Here is a 20,934-nt window from a genome sequence, read left to right as displayed (position 1 = left end):
GCAGCTCCCTTCTAGCTCACTTCCAGCCAGGCCCTCCTTGTCACTCTGGGGCAGGAGCTTAGCCAGGGCCCAGGAGGAGGATGTCTGACTGCATCTGTGTTTTCTACCAGATGCCCTGCAGCTTTGATGGACTCTGGCTGGAGAGAGAGTGCAGAGCTGGGAACCTGGAGCACTGGAGGAGGAGAGCCCAGATGCAAGGGTTGCCCGGGAGAGGAACAATAATCCCACTTCTGGCTCTCTTCCCCAGCAGCTCTCGTTTGCTTTGGTTCTCGGCCAGACTGGGCTTCCCCAGCAAAGGGGGTGATTTGTTTGGCAGTCCCAGTGGTTCCCAGAAACCTCCACCCTTCAAACTGCTATCATATCTGCATCCCTACTGAAGGACCACGAGCCCAGGCCTCTGGAAGGAACCTTTCTAGCAGCCTCCAGCTCTGGCTCGGTTCCTCCCTTTGTGATGTGTGGATGCCTTCAGAATCCGGGAAGGGGTGAGTGAGTACTGACACATTCTTGATTTTCAAATGCCCGGAGGAATCCTAAGGTCCCAGAAGCACACCTTTCAGATCAGTCTGGCAATGCAGATTTCAAAATCTAGTGTCCGTGTTGGCTTGCTCCTGGAAATAGTGCACAAACACACACACACACACACACACACACACACACACACACACACATACACACAGATATACACACAGAAACACATGTGCACATACATGGACACATATACACATAAACATACACACACAAGCATGTATATACACAGACACATGTGCAGCAGCCGAAGTAGCAGGTTGGCCTTCCATGCAGGAGGCAGACCGTCTCTGAATTTCTCCCGCTTCCTTGCTATGTCCACATTTTGCAGTGGGCTTTCAGGCTACAATTTCTCTCTAGTCTGATGCTGTTTCCAAAAGACTCCCTCTGCTGCAGCAGACTTGCTTGCAGGGTCTCTGAGTGCTTCTCCATCCTGAGACTCACCCCTCCCACTGGCCACTCACAACAGTTACCAGGGGCTGCTTTCTCAACTTTATATCAGATTCTACAAGAAGGAAGCTTGCAGGCCCAAGCCTCTAGTGGAGAGAGCAGTGGCAGAGGCTGAAGCGGGGTCTCCTGGCACAACTGTCACCCACTCACCTACAGTTAGCCTAACTCCCAAGAGGTGCATCGTCCATACTGCTGAGAGAATACTCACCATGAAACAAACTACACACAACACTCACACGTCTTGGTTCCTGGAGACCTAGATCTGTGGGTTCAGACAATGTAGGATAAGTTTATCTCCTGGTATTGTTAAGTAGTGATTTTTAGTTTCTGCCTTCTTGATTTCTAACTTTCCTGTGGTTTGTTTTGATTTAAAATGTTGAAGTATGTTATAAGAGCCTAAGGAGCATGCAGCCCAAGTGCCATCCACAGTTGAATGGAAAAACAAAATGTGATTCTATAACATACCATGGAATATGATCAACTTCAGACAGGAAATTCTGACATAGACTAAGATGTGGATGAATCTTAGAGTCATAATTTTTTTCTTTATTTTGGGTGGGGGTGGAGGATGGAGACACACCCAACATGGCTCAGGGGTTATTCTTGGCCCTGTGTTCAGGACTGACCATTGGCCATGCCCAGGGCTCTATATGTGGTGCTGGGGATTTGAACCTGGGCCAGCGGGATGCTGGACCAGCACCTTATCCCTATTATATCACTGTGGCCTCGAGGCCATTATTTTTAATGTAAAAAGGCAGTCACTAAAGGACTGATATAGTATGATTTCTCCTGCAGGAGGTATCTAAAACAATCATAGCAATACTGGGATCCAGAAGAAGGGAGAATGGGGAGGTTGTGTCTATGTTTGGGGAGTTCCTGTCTACTGGCTGCGGTTTCAGTTTGGGTTGGGAAACGAAAATTGCTTTAGAGATGGATGTTGTTAATGGCTATATACCAAGTTACATGTACACTTCAAAATACTTAAAATGTTAAGTTCTCTGTTCTATATATTTTACTGACTATGGCAACATTTTAAATGTTTAATTTAATAGTATGTCAAACATACAGAAAAAGTACATAGGATCATAGTTACTTAAGTAAATTCCTTGTAAGTCTTAATAACTGCTTACATTTTTTGCCATATTTACTTTCGAAATGAAATAGAGTGTCACAAATGCACTTAAACAGCCTCACAACTTTATTCCATTCTCTCTTTTCTCCATAGAGACACATCTATCTTCTTTTTGCATATTCCCATGTTATTACTTTGCTATGTCTGAACATATAGTCTTGTTTATATGATGTTTAAATTAAACAAAGGATAAGATCTTTTACAACTTACTTTTTAATCTCTTTTTGAGATTTAACAGCATTGACCTATATAGGTAAACTTTTGGGGGTGTTGGGGGAGAGATGGGCCACACCTGTGGTGATACTCAGGGCACACTCCTGGCTCTATGCTCAGGGATTGCTGCTGGCAGTGCTCGGGGATCCCTGTGGTCAGAAGGATTTATACTGCATCAACTGCTACAAGGTAAGTGCCTTAAGCTCCGGCTTAGAACATGCATTTTCAAATATTGGGCATTACTTCACTGTTTGAATCCTCCACTGATGAGCACACTGTCTGCTTCTACTTTTTTTTTTTTTGCTCCTACTAGTGCTACAGTGAACATACTGAATATGTAACTCCCAGTACAGGGTAGGGGTTTCTCCAGAGCACAGTTCTGCTCAAGCAGCTTTAAAGTTGTGGGCCATGAATGCTTTCCACAACACTGTATATTGCCAAGTGGATCCCCCACACGGCTGTATAACTTGAGCATTCACTTTCATAGAAAATGAAGTTTGTTTTCCTCTTTGCTCTCACCAGATGAGAATTGCTATTATGGCCCCTGTGAAGTGATATCTCATTTGAGTGCTTGATTTGAATTTCTCCCCAGCAGGTTGCTGGGTGATTTTTTTTTAACACAAGTTTGCTGCTTGCTTCCTATCTTGAAATTTCCTCTGGAGCAAGAACAATCTCTATGCTTCTTAGTTTTCTATCCGTTTATTCATTCATAAGTCAAATTAATTTGATAGGTAGTTTCATACGATAGGTAGTTACACTTATTTGCTGAATGAATCAATGAATCGCCAGGCACTCTTATAGGTGCTAAATAAAAGCCATATTTAAAAAATGTAAAAATGCTGGGGGGCAGAGAGATGGGTAAGGCATTTGCCTGGCCCAAAACCGACCTGGGTTTGCTTCCCAGCATCCTGCATAGTCCCCTGACCATCACCAGGAGTGATTCTTGAGTGCAGAACCAGGAGTAACCCCTGAGCATCACTGGATGTGGCCCACAAGCAAACAAAAATTGTGATGGCAGTTGGTGATACAATCATTCTTAACCTGGAGTTTCACAGAGGATAAATAAAGCAGAGAGCAAATAAATGGTAGCACATACACTCAAACCTTGGTCTGTCTCCAGCTGGAGCCCATAAGCTTCTGGCAGTGCTTGGGGATCACCTTCAGCATTCTGTTTTCTTTCAAAACTCGGCTGCAGAAATAGCAGTAGCAGAGAGATAGTACAGGAGGTAAGATGCTTGCTTTGCATGCAGCTAACCCTGGTTTGGTCCCCAACACCCCATGCGGACCCCCAAACCTACCAGAAGCGATCCCTGAGCACAGAGCAGGAGTAAGTTCTGAAAACAACTGGGTATGGCCCCAAATAAAACTAAGCAGGAAAAACAGAACAGCAGAAAATGTACTTGGGATCCTTAATTTTGTTAACAACTCTTATTTTAGCTACTTTATCGTAGATTCAATCTCTCTATGGGACATGGGGAATTTGTTTTACAGGCTGACAGGACATTTGCTATTGGAATACATCAAAAGATTTTATTAATTTGGAGGCCTGGTGTTAAAAGAGGAAGTAATCCTACTGAAAACAAAAATTATTGCTGGCTGCTACTTCCTCTAGGGGATTTTTTTTCTATCTGGGCTCATCCTTTTACATTTTTTTTTCAAAAAGTTTCCCCCTTTGGGGCTGAAGCAACAGCAAGGAGGGTAGGGCATTTGCCTTGCTTGGGGCTGACCTGGGTTCGATTCCCAGCATCTCACATGGTCCCCTGAGCACCGCCAGGAGTGATTCCTGAATGCAAAGTCAGGAGTAACCCCTGAGCATAGCCAGGTGTGACCCAAAAAGAAAAAAAAGTTTCCCCCTTTTCTTCCCTTTTGATGCTGCTGTTGTCACCTTGGCCAGTGGGGTCACACACTTCACTCTTGTGCTCACACGTGCCTGACTGTGTGTGGGCTGGGGTGCTTCAGTCAGCAGGATCTCCGGTGAATGTGGACATAGAGTGGGGACAGAACTGACTTACGGTCTCATGCTTACAAAGTGGGCTTGGTTAGTTACTGAGACATCCCCTAGATTTGCATCCCAAAACTTTTTATAAGTGTGAGTTTACACACCCAACCTCTAAGAGATAGCTTGAGGTCTGATAGAGATGTCTCTCAGTGTGTCTTTCCAGCAATAAATTTCTGATCCTCCACCTTCTGCCCGCTGATTTCACTCATAGTCTCCTATCCCCATTGCTGATAGCTCAATCCTTTCAGCTGCTCAGGACTAACCCTTAAGATCATCTTTATGATTTTCTTCCCCCCCCCCCCCGCCTTTTTTTTTTCAGGCCTCTCCCCTTGGCTGATTAAACTGGCTCCGTGTTGACAATGCACACCAAGCCAGACCATTCATTGTTCACACCCTCCACTGTAACACACTGTGCAATACTGTCACCTTTGTATCTGCTTGAATAAAGAGATACAAAGATGACAGGATCATACATTAGCACTATGGCACTGTAGCACTGTCCTCCTTTGTTCATGGATTTGCTCGAGTGGGTACCAGTAACGTCTCCATTGTGAGACTTCTTGTTACTGTTTTTGGCATATCGAATATTGAATACACCATGGGGAGCTTGCCAGGCTCTGCTGTGCGAGCGGGATACTCTCAGTAGCTTGCTGGGCTCTCCAAGAGGGAAGGAGGAATCGAATCCAGGTCGGCCATGTACAAGGTACAAACACCCTACCCACTGTGCTATCGCTCCAGCCCAGGATCATACAGTACGTTACAGAATGTTACAGTAGAAGGTGTGATATTAGGGTATTAGGAAACTATCGTAATAGCTATGCCTGTTTCTCCTTTTGCCTCCAACAGTTTACTCTCAACATAGCAGAGCTGTTATCTCTTCTAGCTGAGATGTCATTCCTACTCTGCTCTGCTTATAATCTTGCAATGACTATTCATGTCCAGAAACAAGGGTCTTTCAATTAGTCACACATCCATAAGGTCTAGGCCTCCATTCTTTCCCTGAGAATATTTCCTGCCACTCCCTCCTCACACTATCGACAGAGACCTCCTTGCTGTCCCTTGACCATGGAGGGACTCCCAGTCTTAGCTCTTTCCTACACCTGGAGACCTGCATCCCAGCTTGCCACACAACTCACTTCCTCTTTTCTCTCAGGTCTGAGACCTCATTTTCTGAAGAAGTTTGTACTAGCCACCCCTAAATATGGCACTCCTGTGCGAGGTAGGAACATGAAGACTGTATTTCTATGCCTGAGGAAATTAAGCCTGGACCCTTTTGTTCATGTCTTAGAGTGAGAGAGAAATAAGAAAGCTAGAGTGAAGTGAAAGGAATGTGAAGGTTGCATAAAGAAAGAGAAGATGGGTCTTCTGTCAATTCAATCAAAGTGAGAACGAGTATTACTCCAACCATAGCAGCAAGAAAAATCTGGGTAAACTGCAAATTCATGATTCTCTTGAACCCAGAGGAAAGTCATTCCACTTTAAAGCCACAAAAAATGTAAAAATATCTAATAGGATGTCAATGTTCTTAGTTTATTTAATAAAATAAATACTAGCATCTTCCCATGACATGTGTTTATTTATTATTTATATATTGTTTCACAGGATTTACTCTTGACTCTCTACTCAGGGATCACTACTGGTGGGCTTAAGAACCTTATGGGATGCTGGGAAGCAAACCTGGGTTGGGCAGGTGCATGACAAGTGCCTTACCCACTGTACTGTCTCTCTGACCCCTGAGCTCCTAGTTCATTTTATTATTTGTGTTGAAGCATCATTACGTGTCCAGCGCATTTGATTTTTGACACCTTTGCAAACGAGACAGTGTCCCTGATTCCTGAGCATTGACGGAGGTCAGAACTCGGGATTCTTTCTCTCATTTGAGTGAAGCGTGATACTCCAATGGGCTGGACACGTAATGAGATTTAGAGATGACCACTGGACTAGAGCCATTACCGACTGGATTCCACGGGATGTCAAAAGATCGCGTGGCTGCCCACCTATGAGATAGTCAGATGTCTTCGTCAAGACCCTGAACGATCGGTTTGAGGCTCTTTGTGTTCCTAGAATGAGCAGATGCCATTGGGCTACACTAGCACACAACAGGGATGAATGAAGACATTACTTGCGCCCACTTGAGCAAATAGATGAGTAACAGGGTATCAAGTGATCAAGTGATTGAAGCATCATGATTTACAAAGTTATTCATGACTGAGTTCCAGGCACAAATATTCCAACATCAGTCCCTTCACGGCTGTCTACTTCTTTCCACAAGTGTCCCCAGTTTCCTTCCCACCTCCCACCCTGCCTCTGTGGCAGGAATCTTTTTTCTTTTAGGCACTATGATGTATAGTACTATTACTGATATGTTTCGCACATAACACTTTACCACCTTCCAATACCCGCTACTCTTCCAGAGTGACCATTTCACTTTTGTCATAGTGTTCTCATCCCTACCTTCCCCATCTTTCCTTCTCTTCATGACTCCTACACTGACAAGCTTCTTACTAAAAGACAGTTCACATGTTCTTTGTTTCTATTGCCTTTGGGTATTTGTTATTCCCCTAGTATGTTTCCATATATCCTGCAAGTAAGGTATATCGTTCTCTCCTTTTCACTATACTCCTCATGATACTCTCCAGATCCATCCACATAGTAGAAAATTGCATGAATTCATTTTTCCTTACAGTCATGTAAGGAAAGATTGGACCACTTGCAGTACATCTGCATCCCAATAGCAGTAAATGACGCTCCCTTTATCCCAACATCCATGCCAATACTGGTTGTTTTTATTCTTTTTGATATGTGCAAATCTCTCTGGTGCGAGGTGTAGCATATTTGTTTTGATTTGTGATTAGTGATGCTTAGCATTTTTTCATTTGCCTTTTGTTCATTTTTATGTCTTCTTTGAGGAAGATTTTGTTCATCTCTTCTCCCCATTTTTGGATTGGTTGGATGTTTTTTTTTTCTTGTAAAGTTCTACTAGTTCTTTATATACCATGATATATTTTTAATCATATAAGATTGAGCATGTGGTAGAGTTCAATACCATTGTGAGTGTGTGTGTGTGTGTGTGTGTGTCTCAAACAGTGCCTGGGAGATGGCTCACTTCTAGTTGACCAGTCAGGTGAGTGGTTCAGTGCTAGAGTCCAAGGATAGAATGTATTATTTTACAATCCCAATAACTACACTCCTTAAAATATATTTTTTAAATTAATTGGGTTCAATATTTTATTTGATTTCCTCAAATGGGCCCAGTAACGTCTCCATTGTGAGACTTCTTGTTACTGTGTTTGGCATATTAAATACTCTCGGTAGCTTGCCAGGCTCTCTGAGAGGGACGGAGGAATCGAACCTGGCTCGGCCAGGCTGACTGGGCGCAAGGCAAACGCCCAACTTACAAAAAGGTAATCACAGGTAATACTCTAGATAAATAATATGAAAAAATGATAAATAATTTACAAAGTTCAGCAACAGATAAACCAATAATTCCATCAGAAATAGGGAAAACAGGTGAACAGACTCTTCCATGAAGAAGACATATAAATAGCCAATAAGCATATGGAAAAATGCCCATTATCACGTATTGCCAGATAAATAGAATTAAAATGATAATAAGGTATCACTTCACATCAATGAGAATGACACATATTCAAAAAAATGAGAACAACGAGTAGTGGCCGGTGTGTGGAAAAAAAAACTATAGCAACCCCTTATTCACAACTGGTGGGAATGTCATATGGTTTAGCCTCTATGGAAAAACATGGATATTTCTCAAATAAGTAAGACTGGAGCTCACATTTAACCCAATCCACTTCTAGATATCCACCCCTGAAACACGAAAACATTAATCCAAAAAATAAATATACATCTGTGTTCATTGCAACACTTAGTACATTAGCCAGGATGTGGAAACAACCCAAGTGTTCAACAACAGAGGAAAGAATAAATAAATTGTGCATATATACCCAATGGAATACTATCTAGCTAATTGAAAAAAAAATGAAGTCATTCAGTTTATGGAAAAGAATGAAATTGGAGGGTGTTATGCTGAGCAAACTTAGCCAACAGCAGAAGAACAAATACAAGAAGTTCTTATCTGTGATATACAGAGAAACAAATTGCGATATGGACAGTATCAATCAATGATAAACCTTGGACACTGGATCACAGACCTGAGAGTGTCAAGTTTGGGAGGAGGATAGGAGGGGAATGAATAGATTGACTAGAAGTTACACAAGAACATAAGTGGAGGATCTGGAGCACATGGGTGTTACTCAGGGAGGTAACAGCATGCATAAAACCCTGTCAATCAACAAGTAATGGGGTATGAAAGAAGGAATGTCGGACATAGGTATAAGGGGGAGAGGTCAGGTGTATGCAATAACTTTGTACATCAATACCATAAATTGAACACTATCATAAATCTGTTACCTATAATAAAATAATAATGATACTAAAAATCAAATTAAAATATTTTTAAGACAAAAAACTGTATACATTATAATGATTGAATTTTATACATTATATGATTGAAAATGTTATACATTTTATTACTGGAACATTATATGACTGAAACCCAATCATGAACAATTTTGTAACTATATATCTCACTGTGATTCAATTTAAAAAATCTGGATTAACATACAAAGGTAATAATGTAAGCAAACTTTACAATGCAGTCCTATGAATGAGAAGAGAGTTTGTGCATCATGTTGGACTGTGGTTGGTTCAAAATTAATTGTCTGACAGCATACAGCCAAAGAGAAGGGCCACATGGAGGGCGGGGATCCACAGCTCCCGAAGAAAAAAAAAAACAGGTTCCAAAAAGAGCCGAGATCATCGGGAAGTCCCAGATGGGGTAGGTACCGCATCCCGCCTCCCCCAGATGGAATCCCGGTGACCAGAAGCCTCTACAAGCACAGCTTGAGTATGCGGGAACTAGGACTTTTCCTCAAAACCGCACGGCCGCTTATGCGGCCGCGTGACATCTCTCTATATACAAAGTGATCCATGGGAAGTAAACCACCCAACGTTTCTCCCTGAAAATCAGAGTTAAGTTTGGAGCACGGCCACAGCCCCAGAAACACAAAGACTTAATGCATAACCCAGCAGCTTGGAGCAGAAAAGTGAACGGACTATGCATTGATCCAGGCCATCATGTCTGCCCAGAGGGGAAAGGGTGTTGCCCCATTCGCCCTCTCTTCTCTGGAAAGAAGGATGGAGGCCGCATGGGAGCCTTGTGGACAGCAGGTATGAGCCGGGGGTGTGGGGGCAACTAAAACCTCATGGGAAGGGGGGCGTTCTGGTCTGTCCTTCATGCCCTACCGAGGTCACCAGTTGCCCCCCACGAGCGGCTCTCCAGCATGGCCACAGCCCCAGAAGCACAAGGACTTAATGCAGAACCCAGCAGCTGGGAGCAGAAAAGTGAATGGACTATGCGTTGATCCAGGCCATCATGTCTGCCCAGAGGGGAAAGGGTGTTGCCCCATTCGCCCTCTCTTCTCTGGAAAGAAGGATGGAGGCCGCATGGGAGCCTTGTGGACAGCAGGTATGAGCTGGGGGTGTGGGGGCGACTAAAACCTCATGGGAAGGGGGGCGTTCCGGTCCATCCTTCACGCCCTACCGAGGTCACCAGTTGCCCCCCGCGAGCGGCTCTCCAGCACAGCCATGGCCCCAGATGCACAAGGACTTAATACAGAACCCGGCAGCTTGGAGCAGAAAAGTGAATGGACTATGCGTTAATCCAGGCCATCATGTCTGTCCGGAGGGGAAAGGGTGTTGCCCCATTCGCCCTCTCCTCTCTGGAAAGAAAGATGGCGGCTGCATAGGAGCCTCGTGGACAGCAGGTATGAGCCGGGGGTGTGGGGGGCGACTAAAACCTCATGGGAAGGGGGGCGTTTCGGTCCGCCCTTCACGCCCTACTGAGGCCACCAGTTGCCCCCCACTAGCGGCTCTCCAGCACGGCCACGACTCCAGAGCACAGAAACCAATTTCTTAACTATCTGACTTTCAGTAGAAATACTTCCAGGGTCAATAAGTAAAATAGCAGAAATCCAAAACCAACATTTAATTCTTGAACCTAGCTGTAGAAAGCAAATCACTTCACAATGCTTTTTCAGCATGTCTGATTTGGGGGGGGGGGTAAACTCTAAATAATAGTGGTGAATCTTTTATTGAAACAATGAATCTAATCAAAGCAGATAGAGGTTAACTAGAATTCATCTGCCTCACAGGGACTGGGAGGGGTGAGGGGTGGGTTTTATTGGGGTTCTTCATGGTAAAAAATAAGTATTGGTAAAGGGAAATGTGTTTGATATTTGCATGACTGAGACCTAAACCTGAAAGCTTTGTAACCTTTCCCACAGTGATTCAATAAATAAATAAATAAAAATTAAAAAAAAAATTAATTGTCTCAGCTATAGAGGCAGCTCAGTGGTAGAGCATGTCTTGAATGCGTTGTCCTGTATTTGATCCCAGGATTGCATAGTCCCCTACTAGTGCCAGATGTAACCTCATAAAAAAAATTCTTACAAAGTTCATTGCACCATCAAAAATAATTTTTTAATTTTCTTTAGTCAACTTTTCACAAACAAGTACCTCCAGGACAACCATCTCTAAGCTTTACCCCTAAGAGAAGCAGTAGCATGGTGAAGTAAGCTGGGGAAATACTGCCTGCAGCCCCTTGAGGACCTGGACATAAGAAGGCTAATTTTGCTGCTCTTGAACCAGGTATATTTTGCCTGCTGTCCAGTCCAGCACCTGAGACAAGAAGATACCCTGTTGCTTTTTTTTTTTTAATAAGCTAGTATTTCCCCCAATTTGACCTCTGATTTTTTTTTTCTGTAACATCTGTTCAACAATCTGTTTTATCAGGATTCTCAGGAACTGCTGACTTAGCCTTTAAAAAAAAAAGATAAAATTCAGCTCACAAGTGTAAAAGGGAAAGTTTCCACTTGCCAATAGGAAAAAAAAAAGAGGAAAATTTTTATTTTAAAAAAGTACTCGATGTCCCACTATCAGCTGTAGTCCATCCCCCCAGCTGTTAAGAGCTCAGCTAAAATGTGGTGGATTTGCCCACTTTTTAACCTAGAGTCACTCCCCCTCCACCAAATAAGCCTCAGGAAGTTCATTCCACTGATTTTCTGACCTCTTCACCACTGTTGTTTCAAATTATTTTAAATCACAGGTCAGAAGCTTAACTACAAATGCTATACTTTATAGGAGTTGGAAAAACTCAGGTTATCATCATTCTTTAAAGATTGATTTTCACATTTTCTCTGATCCCCAAAGGGCCTAGAAAGAGAAACAGTCAAACTAGATAAGAAACCAGTTGGCAGCTCTTTGGACCAATTAGACAAAGACAGACCCACTCAGTTTGGGGAGGGGAGGGACAGGAAAGGGTTTGAACCCGAGAACCTCACAGAACCGTTTACAGAATGGAACCTGGTGAGGAAGGATGTAAAGAGGCAATTAAGATCATGTTGTGGAGGTATAGTGGAGGCTATGGGATAGAATATTGTACAGTATTGTAAAACCTAACAGTATAAACCAACCGGTAACAGTATTATAAACCATAGAGCTTAAAACTGAAACCAAACAGGGGGGATCAAGGCTTAGGAAAACTCTTTTGGGTAAAGGAATCATAGTTCCTGTGAGACCCTCCACTAGGAAACATGGCCTTAGTTTCCCATCTCCCTTGATGATTCTTTGCTTGGGTGCTAGAACCATTTTTCCTCAGCTGTGGAGTCTGACTGGGAACCTGCCCCCAGTGAGAGCATGTCATGCTTCCTCCCGAGCCCTGTCAGTTTCCTGCTCTGCAGGTTCACATTTTCAGGAGATCCAGTGTGACTCACTCAGATATACTGGGACAAAGTCACTCTAGGCCCTGGGATACAGAACCTCTGAGCAGAATCAGACTTGACCTGAGTGTGTAGAAGCTGGGAGAGTGAAGGTGTGAAAGAGGAAATTAGAGGATGAGAGGATTCACCCAGTAGTGAGAGGAAAGAATCAAATTCCAGCGCCTGCTGGTGAATGGTGCCAACATCCCAGAGGGCCCAAGGGTTTCTGGGAAGGTTTCTGGGAACCCGCTCCTTTGCATCTTCTGGGAGCAAGATGTGAGGTTTAGTGGTGGGAGAGCTGCTGCTGGCAGTCAGCAGAACCAGTGGGCAGGACAAAGTGAGCTCTCCCTGGTCAGTCTGCCACACATGACAATAAACAAGCCACCACAGTAAGGCCAGTGCCTCTCCTCTGCATTTCAAAGCTCATGAAGTTCCCAATCTCTCCACTGGGACTCAGGCAAGGAAGAGATTTTGGGGTGAGCAAGTTCCCAGCTGAAAGATGACACAATCTACCACATAGCATCAGTGCACTGGGTGGGCTGAAAGTGTGACATCTACAGAGACCACTCTCGCCAGCTGGACTGGGAGGGCAAGTTCAAGCTCTGCCATCGGCCTCAGGCTCCTCCATCCGGTGGTCTTTGTGCTCCTGTTTTTTACAGGATGACCCTCACAGCTTTATGCAATGTCAGTGGTCATCAGAACATTGCCAAAGATCAAAAGGAATATCCACAAAAGGGTTGCCAAGAGTGTTGTTTCTTAAAAAACACTATGTTCTTCAATTATCCTATTCTACTCCAGACTACTTGAAGGCCTGTGGAGATGGCTCTCACTTCCACCGCAAAAACTCATGACTTAAACACCAGTCCAGACTTTTTTTTTGGTGTTATTGTTGTTTGTTTTGTTTTTGTCTTTGCTTTTGGGCCCCACCTGGGAGCTGCTTGGGGGTGACTCCAGGCTCAGCACTCAGGAATCACTCCTGGTGGTGCAAGGGAGTGGGAGGAAGCATAAGAAAAGCCAAAGATCAGACCCAGGTCGGCTGCATGCCAGGTAGAACATGGGATTTACAGCCTTACCCACTGTACTAGCTTTCTGACCCCAGATTTGTTTTTGGTTTACAGATCACACCCGTTAGTGCTCAGGGTTTCAAGGGATGTTCCTAGCTCAGAGCTGAGGGTAGCTCATACAGTTCTCAAGAAACTTAGGGGCCAAGCATGGAACCTGGGCCTGCTGCATGTGACACTGAGCCATATCTCCAGTCCCCAGTCCATATTTTTGTTAACAAACTCCATTACCTGGTCTCTCTGCCTTGATTTCTCTGTGAGGCATCAGAGATGATCCCCGAGAAGTTTCTTAGTTCTAGCATTCCATAATACCACATCTGTGGAGACTTTAGGTCTGCAGAGGCCAGTCTGATGTTTCAGGCAGAGGATGAAAATCCACCAAAGCCAACCTCTGAGTTCGTGGAAAAGCAAAGGCAGTAGTCGTGATTTCTCATTAGCAGCACCAGATTCCGCTACCTCAGCTGCATGCTGTTTAGTCATCGCCAGTAAAACCTCTTGTCCCAGCATCATGTTGTTGCCAGGTCTCCAGACTGAAGTCTGTGGTTATGAGTCACAAATTCTTAGAGCCAGGAGTCTGAATGAGACGGCCAAAGGCAATTTGCCTGCCAAAGCTAGCTTTCTAAAAAACTGCTTTCTTCCTCCAAACAGATAAGAGTATTTGTGGCTCAAGAAATAGCATGGAGAATTGCTTTCTCAACTCATGACTACAGAAATGGATTCTAAACAACCCGATTGAAGAACCCTGCTATGGGGTTTGGTTATCATTACCAGTTGTGGGATCCAGAGCTCTTTGAGGATATTAGGTCATAGCAAATGCAGTGCTAATCATAATGCAATCACCGGGTGCAATCTGCTCCTCGCTGGGAAGTCTGATCAGGCTGTTCACCCTTTGGGCATTTTCCTTCTGCCAGATGTTGAGGTAGGCATGGTTCAAATCCAGATTTGGCAACAGCAACAGATCTTTAAAGCTATACCTCCCTCATAGGCATGCTCACCTCAGCATCTTGCTGGTCTTCTACCAAATACCGTGCAATTCCTGTAATGGGTGTGTAATACTTTGCTAGTGCTTTTCCACTACTCTCTGAGAAGTCAGGAAGGAGGTGGAGTCAGCTCTAATTTCAGAGATCACACCCAGGTCAGCTCACAGGCCTAATTTCATCAGGAGATGGAACTAGAAAAGCAAGTGGTGGACAATAAAAAGTTTTGGAGTTTTTGTTCAAAGTTGGATCAAAGGTTGAATAGAAATGGAACCAGATGGTGTCTTTCTTCCCAGAAGTTGGGAAGAGTGGCTCCATGGATGGGGTCCCTGCCAGAATTTGACCACGAGGAAATAAAATGCAAAGTTGAAATTGAGAGTATGATGTGTGATCCTGGGACTCCTTAGTGGGAAAATGAGAGAGACACACAGAAAAGCAGGCAGAGGCCAAGGAGAAGTGAGGAAAACCATGGAAAGGCAACACGGGATTTAACGAACGCAGGAAAAACTATGTGAATAGTGCTTTTGCCGGATGTCTTGGAAATGAATTCTCATAAGAGGTCACTGAGGGAGCTGGAGAGATAGGACAGTGGGTAAGGCACTTGTCTGTATTAGTTCCAAAGACAGAGTTAGCCTGGCCAGCTGTGTTCTGGCAATGCCAGCTTAAGACCAACTGGTTCTATTTCCTCCTCTGCAAAGTTCACTCATTCAATAGTTCTCAGCTGTGCCCTACAAGGCACCACCCAGCACTTCTATGGCAAAATTCCCTGCTCTTTGGAGATCACATTCTAATGGACAAAAGTAATGAGGAAGAGGAGGAGATGGAGAATATAAAATCTACCTCCTAGGAGTATCCTAAGGATTAAGAAATTGTGAAGCACGTGAGTGACAGTAGTACTTGCTACTATAACAATATAGTAATTGTTATTACTATTATTTATTTCTGCCTGGCACGTGGGTCCTGGGGCTGAGATCTCCAAGCCTGCTCGGATTGGGTCTGGGCCTTCTCCACCCAGACCCCCCATCTTCCAGTAGGTAGGTGTCACACCCACCAGCTGCCGCCAGCGCCAGGTTGGTCCCATCAACGGGCAAGATGCAGTGACTATAAAAACCCATCTCCCGGAAGTGCGTGGCCACATTTGCAGCCGCGCCACATCTTATTATCTTATTTTTCCTTTGGAGAACCTGGTAGGCTACCAAAAGTATCCTGCCTGCATGGCAGAGTCTGGCAAACTTCCCGTATTGTACTCAATATGCCAAATACCAGTAACAATGATGGATCTCATTCTCCTAACCCTAAAAGAGCGTGAAATGGCTCTTTTAAAATCTCAGGGCTAGGAAGAGGGAGACGTTACTGGTGCCTGCTTGAGGAATCAACGAACAACAGGATGATTGTGATAATCGTGATCGTGATTATTTATTTCATGAGCAGAAAGGGTGAAGACCTTCCAGTCAGCTGGGAAAACATGTGGTGAGGATGAAAACAGCAAGAATTCCCTGATGGTACACCTGTGGGATTAAAGACAAAGTATGATGGTTGCTTTTGCTCACCTTGGCCTGGAAAGTCAGCATTTTGTGTCTTAAAAAGTATGAGTGTCCATGGGTCGGGGGGCGTTCCGGTCCGTCCTTCACGCCCTACCGAGGTCACCAGTCACCCCCCGCGAGCGGCTCTCCAGCAAGGCCATGGCCCCAGAAGCACAAGGACTTAATGCAGAACCCAGCAGCTTGGAGCAGAAAAGTGAACGGACTATGCGTTGATCCAGCCCATCAAGTCTGCCAGAGGGGAAAGGGTGTTGCCCCATTCGCCCTCTCCTCTCTGGAAAGAAAGATGGCGGCCACATGGGAGCCTTGTGGACAGCAGGTATGAGCCGGGAGTGTGGGGGTGACTAAAACCTCATGGGAAGGGGGGCGTTTCGGTCCGCCCTTCATGCCCTACCGAGGCCACCGGTTGCCCCCTGCGAGCGGCTCTCCAGCACGGCCACGACTCCAGAACACAGAAACCAATTTCTTAACTATCTGACTTTCAGTAGAAATACTTCCAGGGTCAATAGGTAAAATAGCAGAAATCCAAAACCAACATTTAATTCTTGAACCCAGCTGTAGAAAGCAAATCACTTCACAATGCTTTTTCAGCATGTCTGATTTGGGGTGGGGGGGTAAACTCTAAATAATAGTGGTGAATCTTATTGAAACAATGAATCTAATCAAAGCAGATAGAGTGTTAACTAGAATTCATCTGCCTCACAGGGACGGGGAGGGGTGGGGGGTGGGGTTTTATTGGGGTTCTTCATGGTAAAAAATAAGTATTGGTAAAGGGAAATGTGTTTGATATTTGCATGACTGAGACATAAACCTGAAAGCTTTGTAACCTTTCCCACAGTGATTCAATAAATAAATTAAAAAAAAAATAAAAAAATAAAACAATCACACAGCTCGGAAAAAAAAAAAGTATGAGTGTTCAAGCTCTGGAGTTTGCTCTAGCCAATTATGCACCCGCCTGCTCGCTGTGTGACCTTGGTTAACAAACCCAAGAAAAACCCTGTGCCTCTGTTTACTCACCTGTATCAAGAAGATAAGGAGATCTATTTTGCAAAGCTGTTGGAGAAGTAAGCAAGTTAACACTCGCAAAACTCTTAGAAATTTGCTGCCATAACTAATAATCTAAACTGCAATTAGTTGCTCTCATTGTTATTAGTTTTACCCTCCTCCTTCAGTCTCTTGTTTACTCTATTGTGTAACAGTGATTTGTTTTAAAACTTCATGTTCTTGGACTTTCCTTCTTTATGCTCCAACACTGTCAAGTCCTGTCTTTTTTCCTGTGTGGGGTCTCTAGAACACTTGCTCGCTTCAGTTCTTTCTTTCTCCCTCCCACCTTCCCCTATCTCTTCTTTCTCAGAATCTTCCTAGTTGGACCCTCACTGCTTTGCTTCAAGGACAGAGCAGCAGTTTTCAAGTTGGTCTCTTTTCTCAAGTCATTGGTTTTGCCAATCTGTTTTTCGTTTTCGTTTTAAAATATCTGCCCAAATAAACTTTCCTAAAGAACAATGTTCACATGTTAATGAAACTTTATTGTCTGATCCACATCCTAGCCTTAGCCTGGCTTAAATTTTATTATTTATGCCACCGCCAAATCACCACCTGTACTATACTACACCTTGTCCACCTCACCAGGACACTTCACACAGGTGTAAAGTAGGAAAAGGCAGCCTGTCTTTAAGAAATTTGACTGCCATCTGTAGCAAAATGGTTGCTATTAGGCAGTCTCATCAGGAAACAGATGGTGCATTCAAAGTGGGTAATTTAAATACAGTTTAATAAAAGTGCTATTTACAAAACTAAAGGCTGGAATTAGGGAAACAAATAATGAAGAATACAATATTCCCTGGCTTGCAATGGTTGAGGAATCATTATCACCTAATAACCTGAAAGATCAAGAGTAGGGTATATTTAACACAACCCCAGAGACAGGGAGCTCTAAAAGAAAGGCTTACAAATAGAAAGTATGACCTTCAGTAGAGGGAAGCAAACAACTCAGAGTGACCTAGCAAAGAGAAAATGGGGGGAGGGGAAGACACCCTCCCACCTAACATTCCCTTTCGTTCAGTTTATCTTTGAATCTAATCCGAAAGCAGCAAGCAAGGCAGCCTATTGAGTTGGTTCATGCATCTCATGTTAAGTTCTTGGGACAGAGCACAGAGAGGAACATTGGGAGGAGTCCACCAGGAGGAGCAGGGGAGACCCTCACCGGAATGGTAATCATAAATATACATCTATGGTGACACTTCAGTTGCACAATAAGCAATCATATCACCAAATACAGTGGTCCTGGCACCCTTGAGATCTTCACTAACAGCATTTCCAACCACATCTCCCTCCCAAACCCTTAACCTTCAGCATCAAGTCAGTACTTGACCTAAAGGAAACATTGTGCAAATGACAAAAAGTCTCTCTTTCTTTTTTACACCAAAGCATTAGAAATGTTCTGGAATGTTTTGAGTTTGTTAGAATTAGATATTCTATTGCTTTTGACAGTGTTCCTTTAAAAGATTATTGCGAATACAAAAATTTACTTGTCTACAATAGGAATGGAATCCATAATTTTCAGAGAGCAGAATAAGTGATTCACTGAACTCCACCTCTACTGATAGAACTAAAACAAACACTGTTCTTCTGTTGTTCCTCAATTTGCTCCAATGGGCCTAGTAACGTTTCCATTTTGAGACTTGTTGTTACTGTGTTTGGCATATTGAATACATCATGGGTAGCTTGCCAGGCTTGCCGTGCAGGTGAGATATTCTCGGTAGCTTGCCGGGCTCTCCAAGAGGGGCGGAGGAATTGAACCCGGCTTGGCTGGGCTGGCTGTGTGCAAGGCAAACGCCCTACCACTGTGCTTTTGCTCCTGGATTAAAAAAAAAACAACAACAACTATTAAGACAACAATATTTTAAATCTCTGGAAATTGCTTGCAGTAATGAGGAAAACTTTAAGAAAATATCCTAAATTTTATTATAAAAATAGAGATCCTATGACATTTAAAAGACAGCTTGCTTCCTCCCTTCCGTCTGCATACCTTACAGCCCAGTTGGATGGCTAATGTAGCTCAGGAAATAGCTAGGAATAGTACTGCCTTCTCAAATCAATGATTCTAGAAACAGATTCTGATCCCTCCACTAGAAACACCCAGATTTGGGGTTTAGTTATCATTATCAGTTGTTGGATCCAGAGTTCTCTGGGGACATTAGCAAATATGGTGTTAAGCACAATGCAGATCTCTGGTGCAATCTGCTGTTTCTGCTAAATCTGATTAGGCTGCTCATTCTTAGGTTAATTTCCCTACAACTGCAAATAATCTGATCAAGTGTGTGTATGAAAATGGAACTTCCTTGGCCCTAGATCCTGGTCAAGCGTTACCATAGCTAACACCTTCTGCATGTCTTAGCCTCACCACTCTGAGTTAAAGGGGATAAATTCCTGGTGAGTAGAGTTGAGAGATTGAGTCTTTTCTGATACCCTACTACCACTTTGTGGAGGAGCCTCTGCTCCAGTCATAGTAGCGAAGACCCCTGAGATCCATTCACTCTCACCCCAATGCACTCAGAATGCAGAAGTTATACTTAATAAAGAGGAAGCTGAGAAGACTAGAAGCTATCACTCTACCAAGGGCTTCAGTATATAATACATTCCTTGGAATTTTCAGTTTTCAATAAAAAGTCATGGCAGGCAAAGAGGAAATGTAACCCCTACCTAATAAAATAAATAGATAAAAGCAGGAAATAAGAACTGACTAACTCCCACATGTTGGATTTCACAGACAAAGACATCAAAGCAACCATTACAAAGATGTTGAAAGAATTAAAGGGGGAGTGCTTGGAAGATAGCTCAGAGGGATGGGATACATGTCTTGGATGCGTCAGGCTCTGAGCTGGAGCTGGATGTAGCACTGGGGGGCTAGAGGTGCTGGGGCCATCAGGGTCATCATTCAGTGGTACTCAGTGTCCCTCCCACCCTGGAAAAAAAAGAACAAAAGCAAAAAAAATGTAATAGCAATCTTACCAAATGGAAAATATGAACAAGGATAAATTTTATTTTTATATTGAGGGTTCAGACTGGAGCGATAGCGCAGTGGTAGGGCATTTGTCTTGCACGCAGCCAGCCCGGCTGACCTGGGTTCGATTCCTCTGCCCCTCTTGGAGAGCTCAGCAAGCTACTGAGAGTATCTCGCCCATACCGCAACGCCTGACAAGCTACCCGTGAAGTATTCAATATGCCAATCACAGTAACAAATCTCAAAATGGAGATGTTACTGGGCCCGCTCGAGCAAATCGATGAACAATGGGAGGACAGTGCTACAGTGCTGTGCTATTGAGGCTTCAAGGGCTCCAGGCTGAGATACAACAATCTTCACACAATTTCTTCTAAGGAAGTCTTCTTTTGATCATTTTTAGAGAACTATTCATAACAACTTACACAAAATAAATTATTTAGGGCCAGCTATTGGGGAAGGCTTGTTTGGTGATTGGAAAAATTCAAAATAAAGGTGATGGGCTTGGGGTTGAATATTGAATGTAATAAATTATTGTGAATGACCTTATAAAACTAAAATATTTTTCAAAAAAATTCTGTAAGTAGAAGTGAAAACTCCTTATAGGAGTTTAGCTCTATGACCTGGCAGAATAAAGAATCTGCAAATTTGATAATGAAGGGATGGCAAATTGCATTCTGTTCAAAGAGGATGCAGAAAAATGGAAAGAGCATCAGGAAGTGTCACACTGTCAAAGCACCCATATACACAGCAACAGGAGTAGCAGAGAGATGGGAGAGAAGAAAAAGCAGAAAAAGATAACTGAACTGCCCAGTGGGAATGACAATATGCCGGCTATTACACTTTCTGCACATCATGAAACCTCCACATGTGCCCATGAATGTGAATTCCCCACACCATTTACACCTTTCTCTCTTCAAGATAGCAATTACCCTCTGGTCAAACCAGTCTCCTAAACTGCCACATAAACTCATCTTAACCATTCTAGTCCACATGTCTTACCCTTTACATTCATTTTTGGGTTACCCCTCTGACTTCCTTTTTTTAAAATCATTATGATGAGCATTTTCTCTCCAAACCCCAGACCCATGTAATTTTATTTGATTACATACATTTCTGTCTTGGGGTTTTTTTTTTGGTAGTTGTTCTCGCATATTATTTAGGTATCTAGCAAATACTTATTGACTACTATTACATT

The 20,934-nt window shown here is 43.5% G+C and overlaps 1 protein-coding gene across 1 annotated transcript in view; it reads right to left on the bottom strand.

Annotated features, from left to right (window-relative positions):
• Window positions 1–20,675, bottom strand: part of NABP1 (nucleic acid binding protein 1) — a 258,111-nt gene extending 237,436 nt beyond the window's left edge. The window contains exon 1 of the mRNA XM_056111882.1: window positions 20,669–20,675. The gene's annotated coding sequence lies outside the window, so the exon portion shown is untranslated. The remainder of the gene's footprint in view (window positions 1–20,668) is intronic.
• Between the last annotated feature and the right edge of the window lie 259 nt (window positions 20,676–20,934).

The sequence above is a fragment of the Sorex fumeus genome, unplaced genomic scaffold, assembly GCF_029834395.1.
Source record: "Sorex fumeus unplaced genomic scaffold, SorFum_2.1 ptg000014l, whole genome shotgun sequence".
Lineage (NCBI taxonomy): Eukaryota > Metazoa > Chordata > Mammalia > Eulipotyphla > Soricidae > Sorex > Sorex fumeus.
This window is presented reverse-complemented; position numbering and strand designations above follow the sequence as displayed.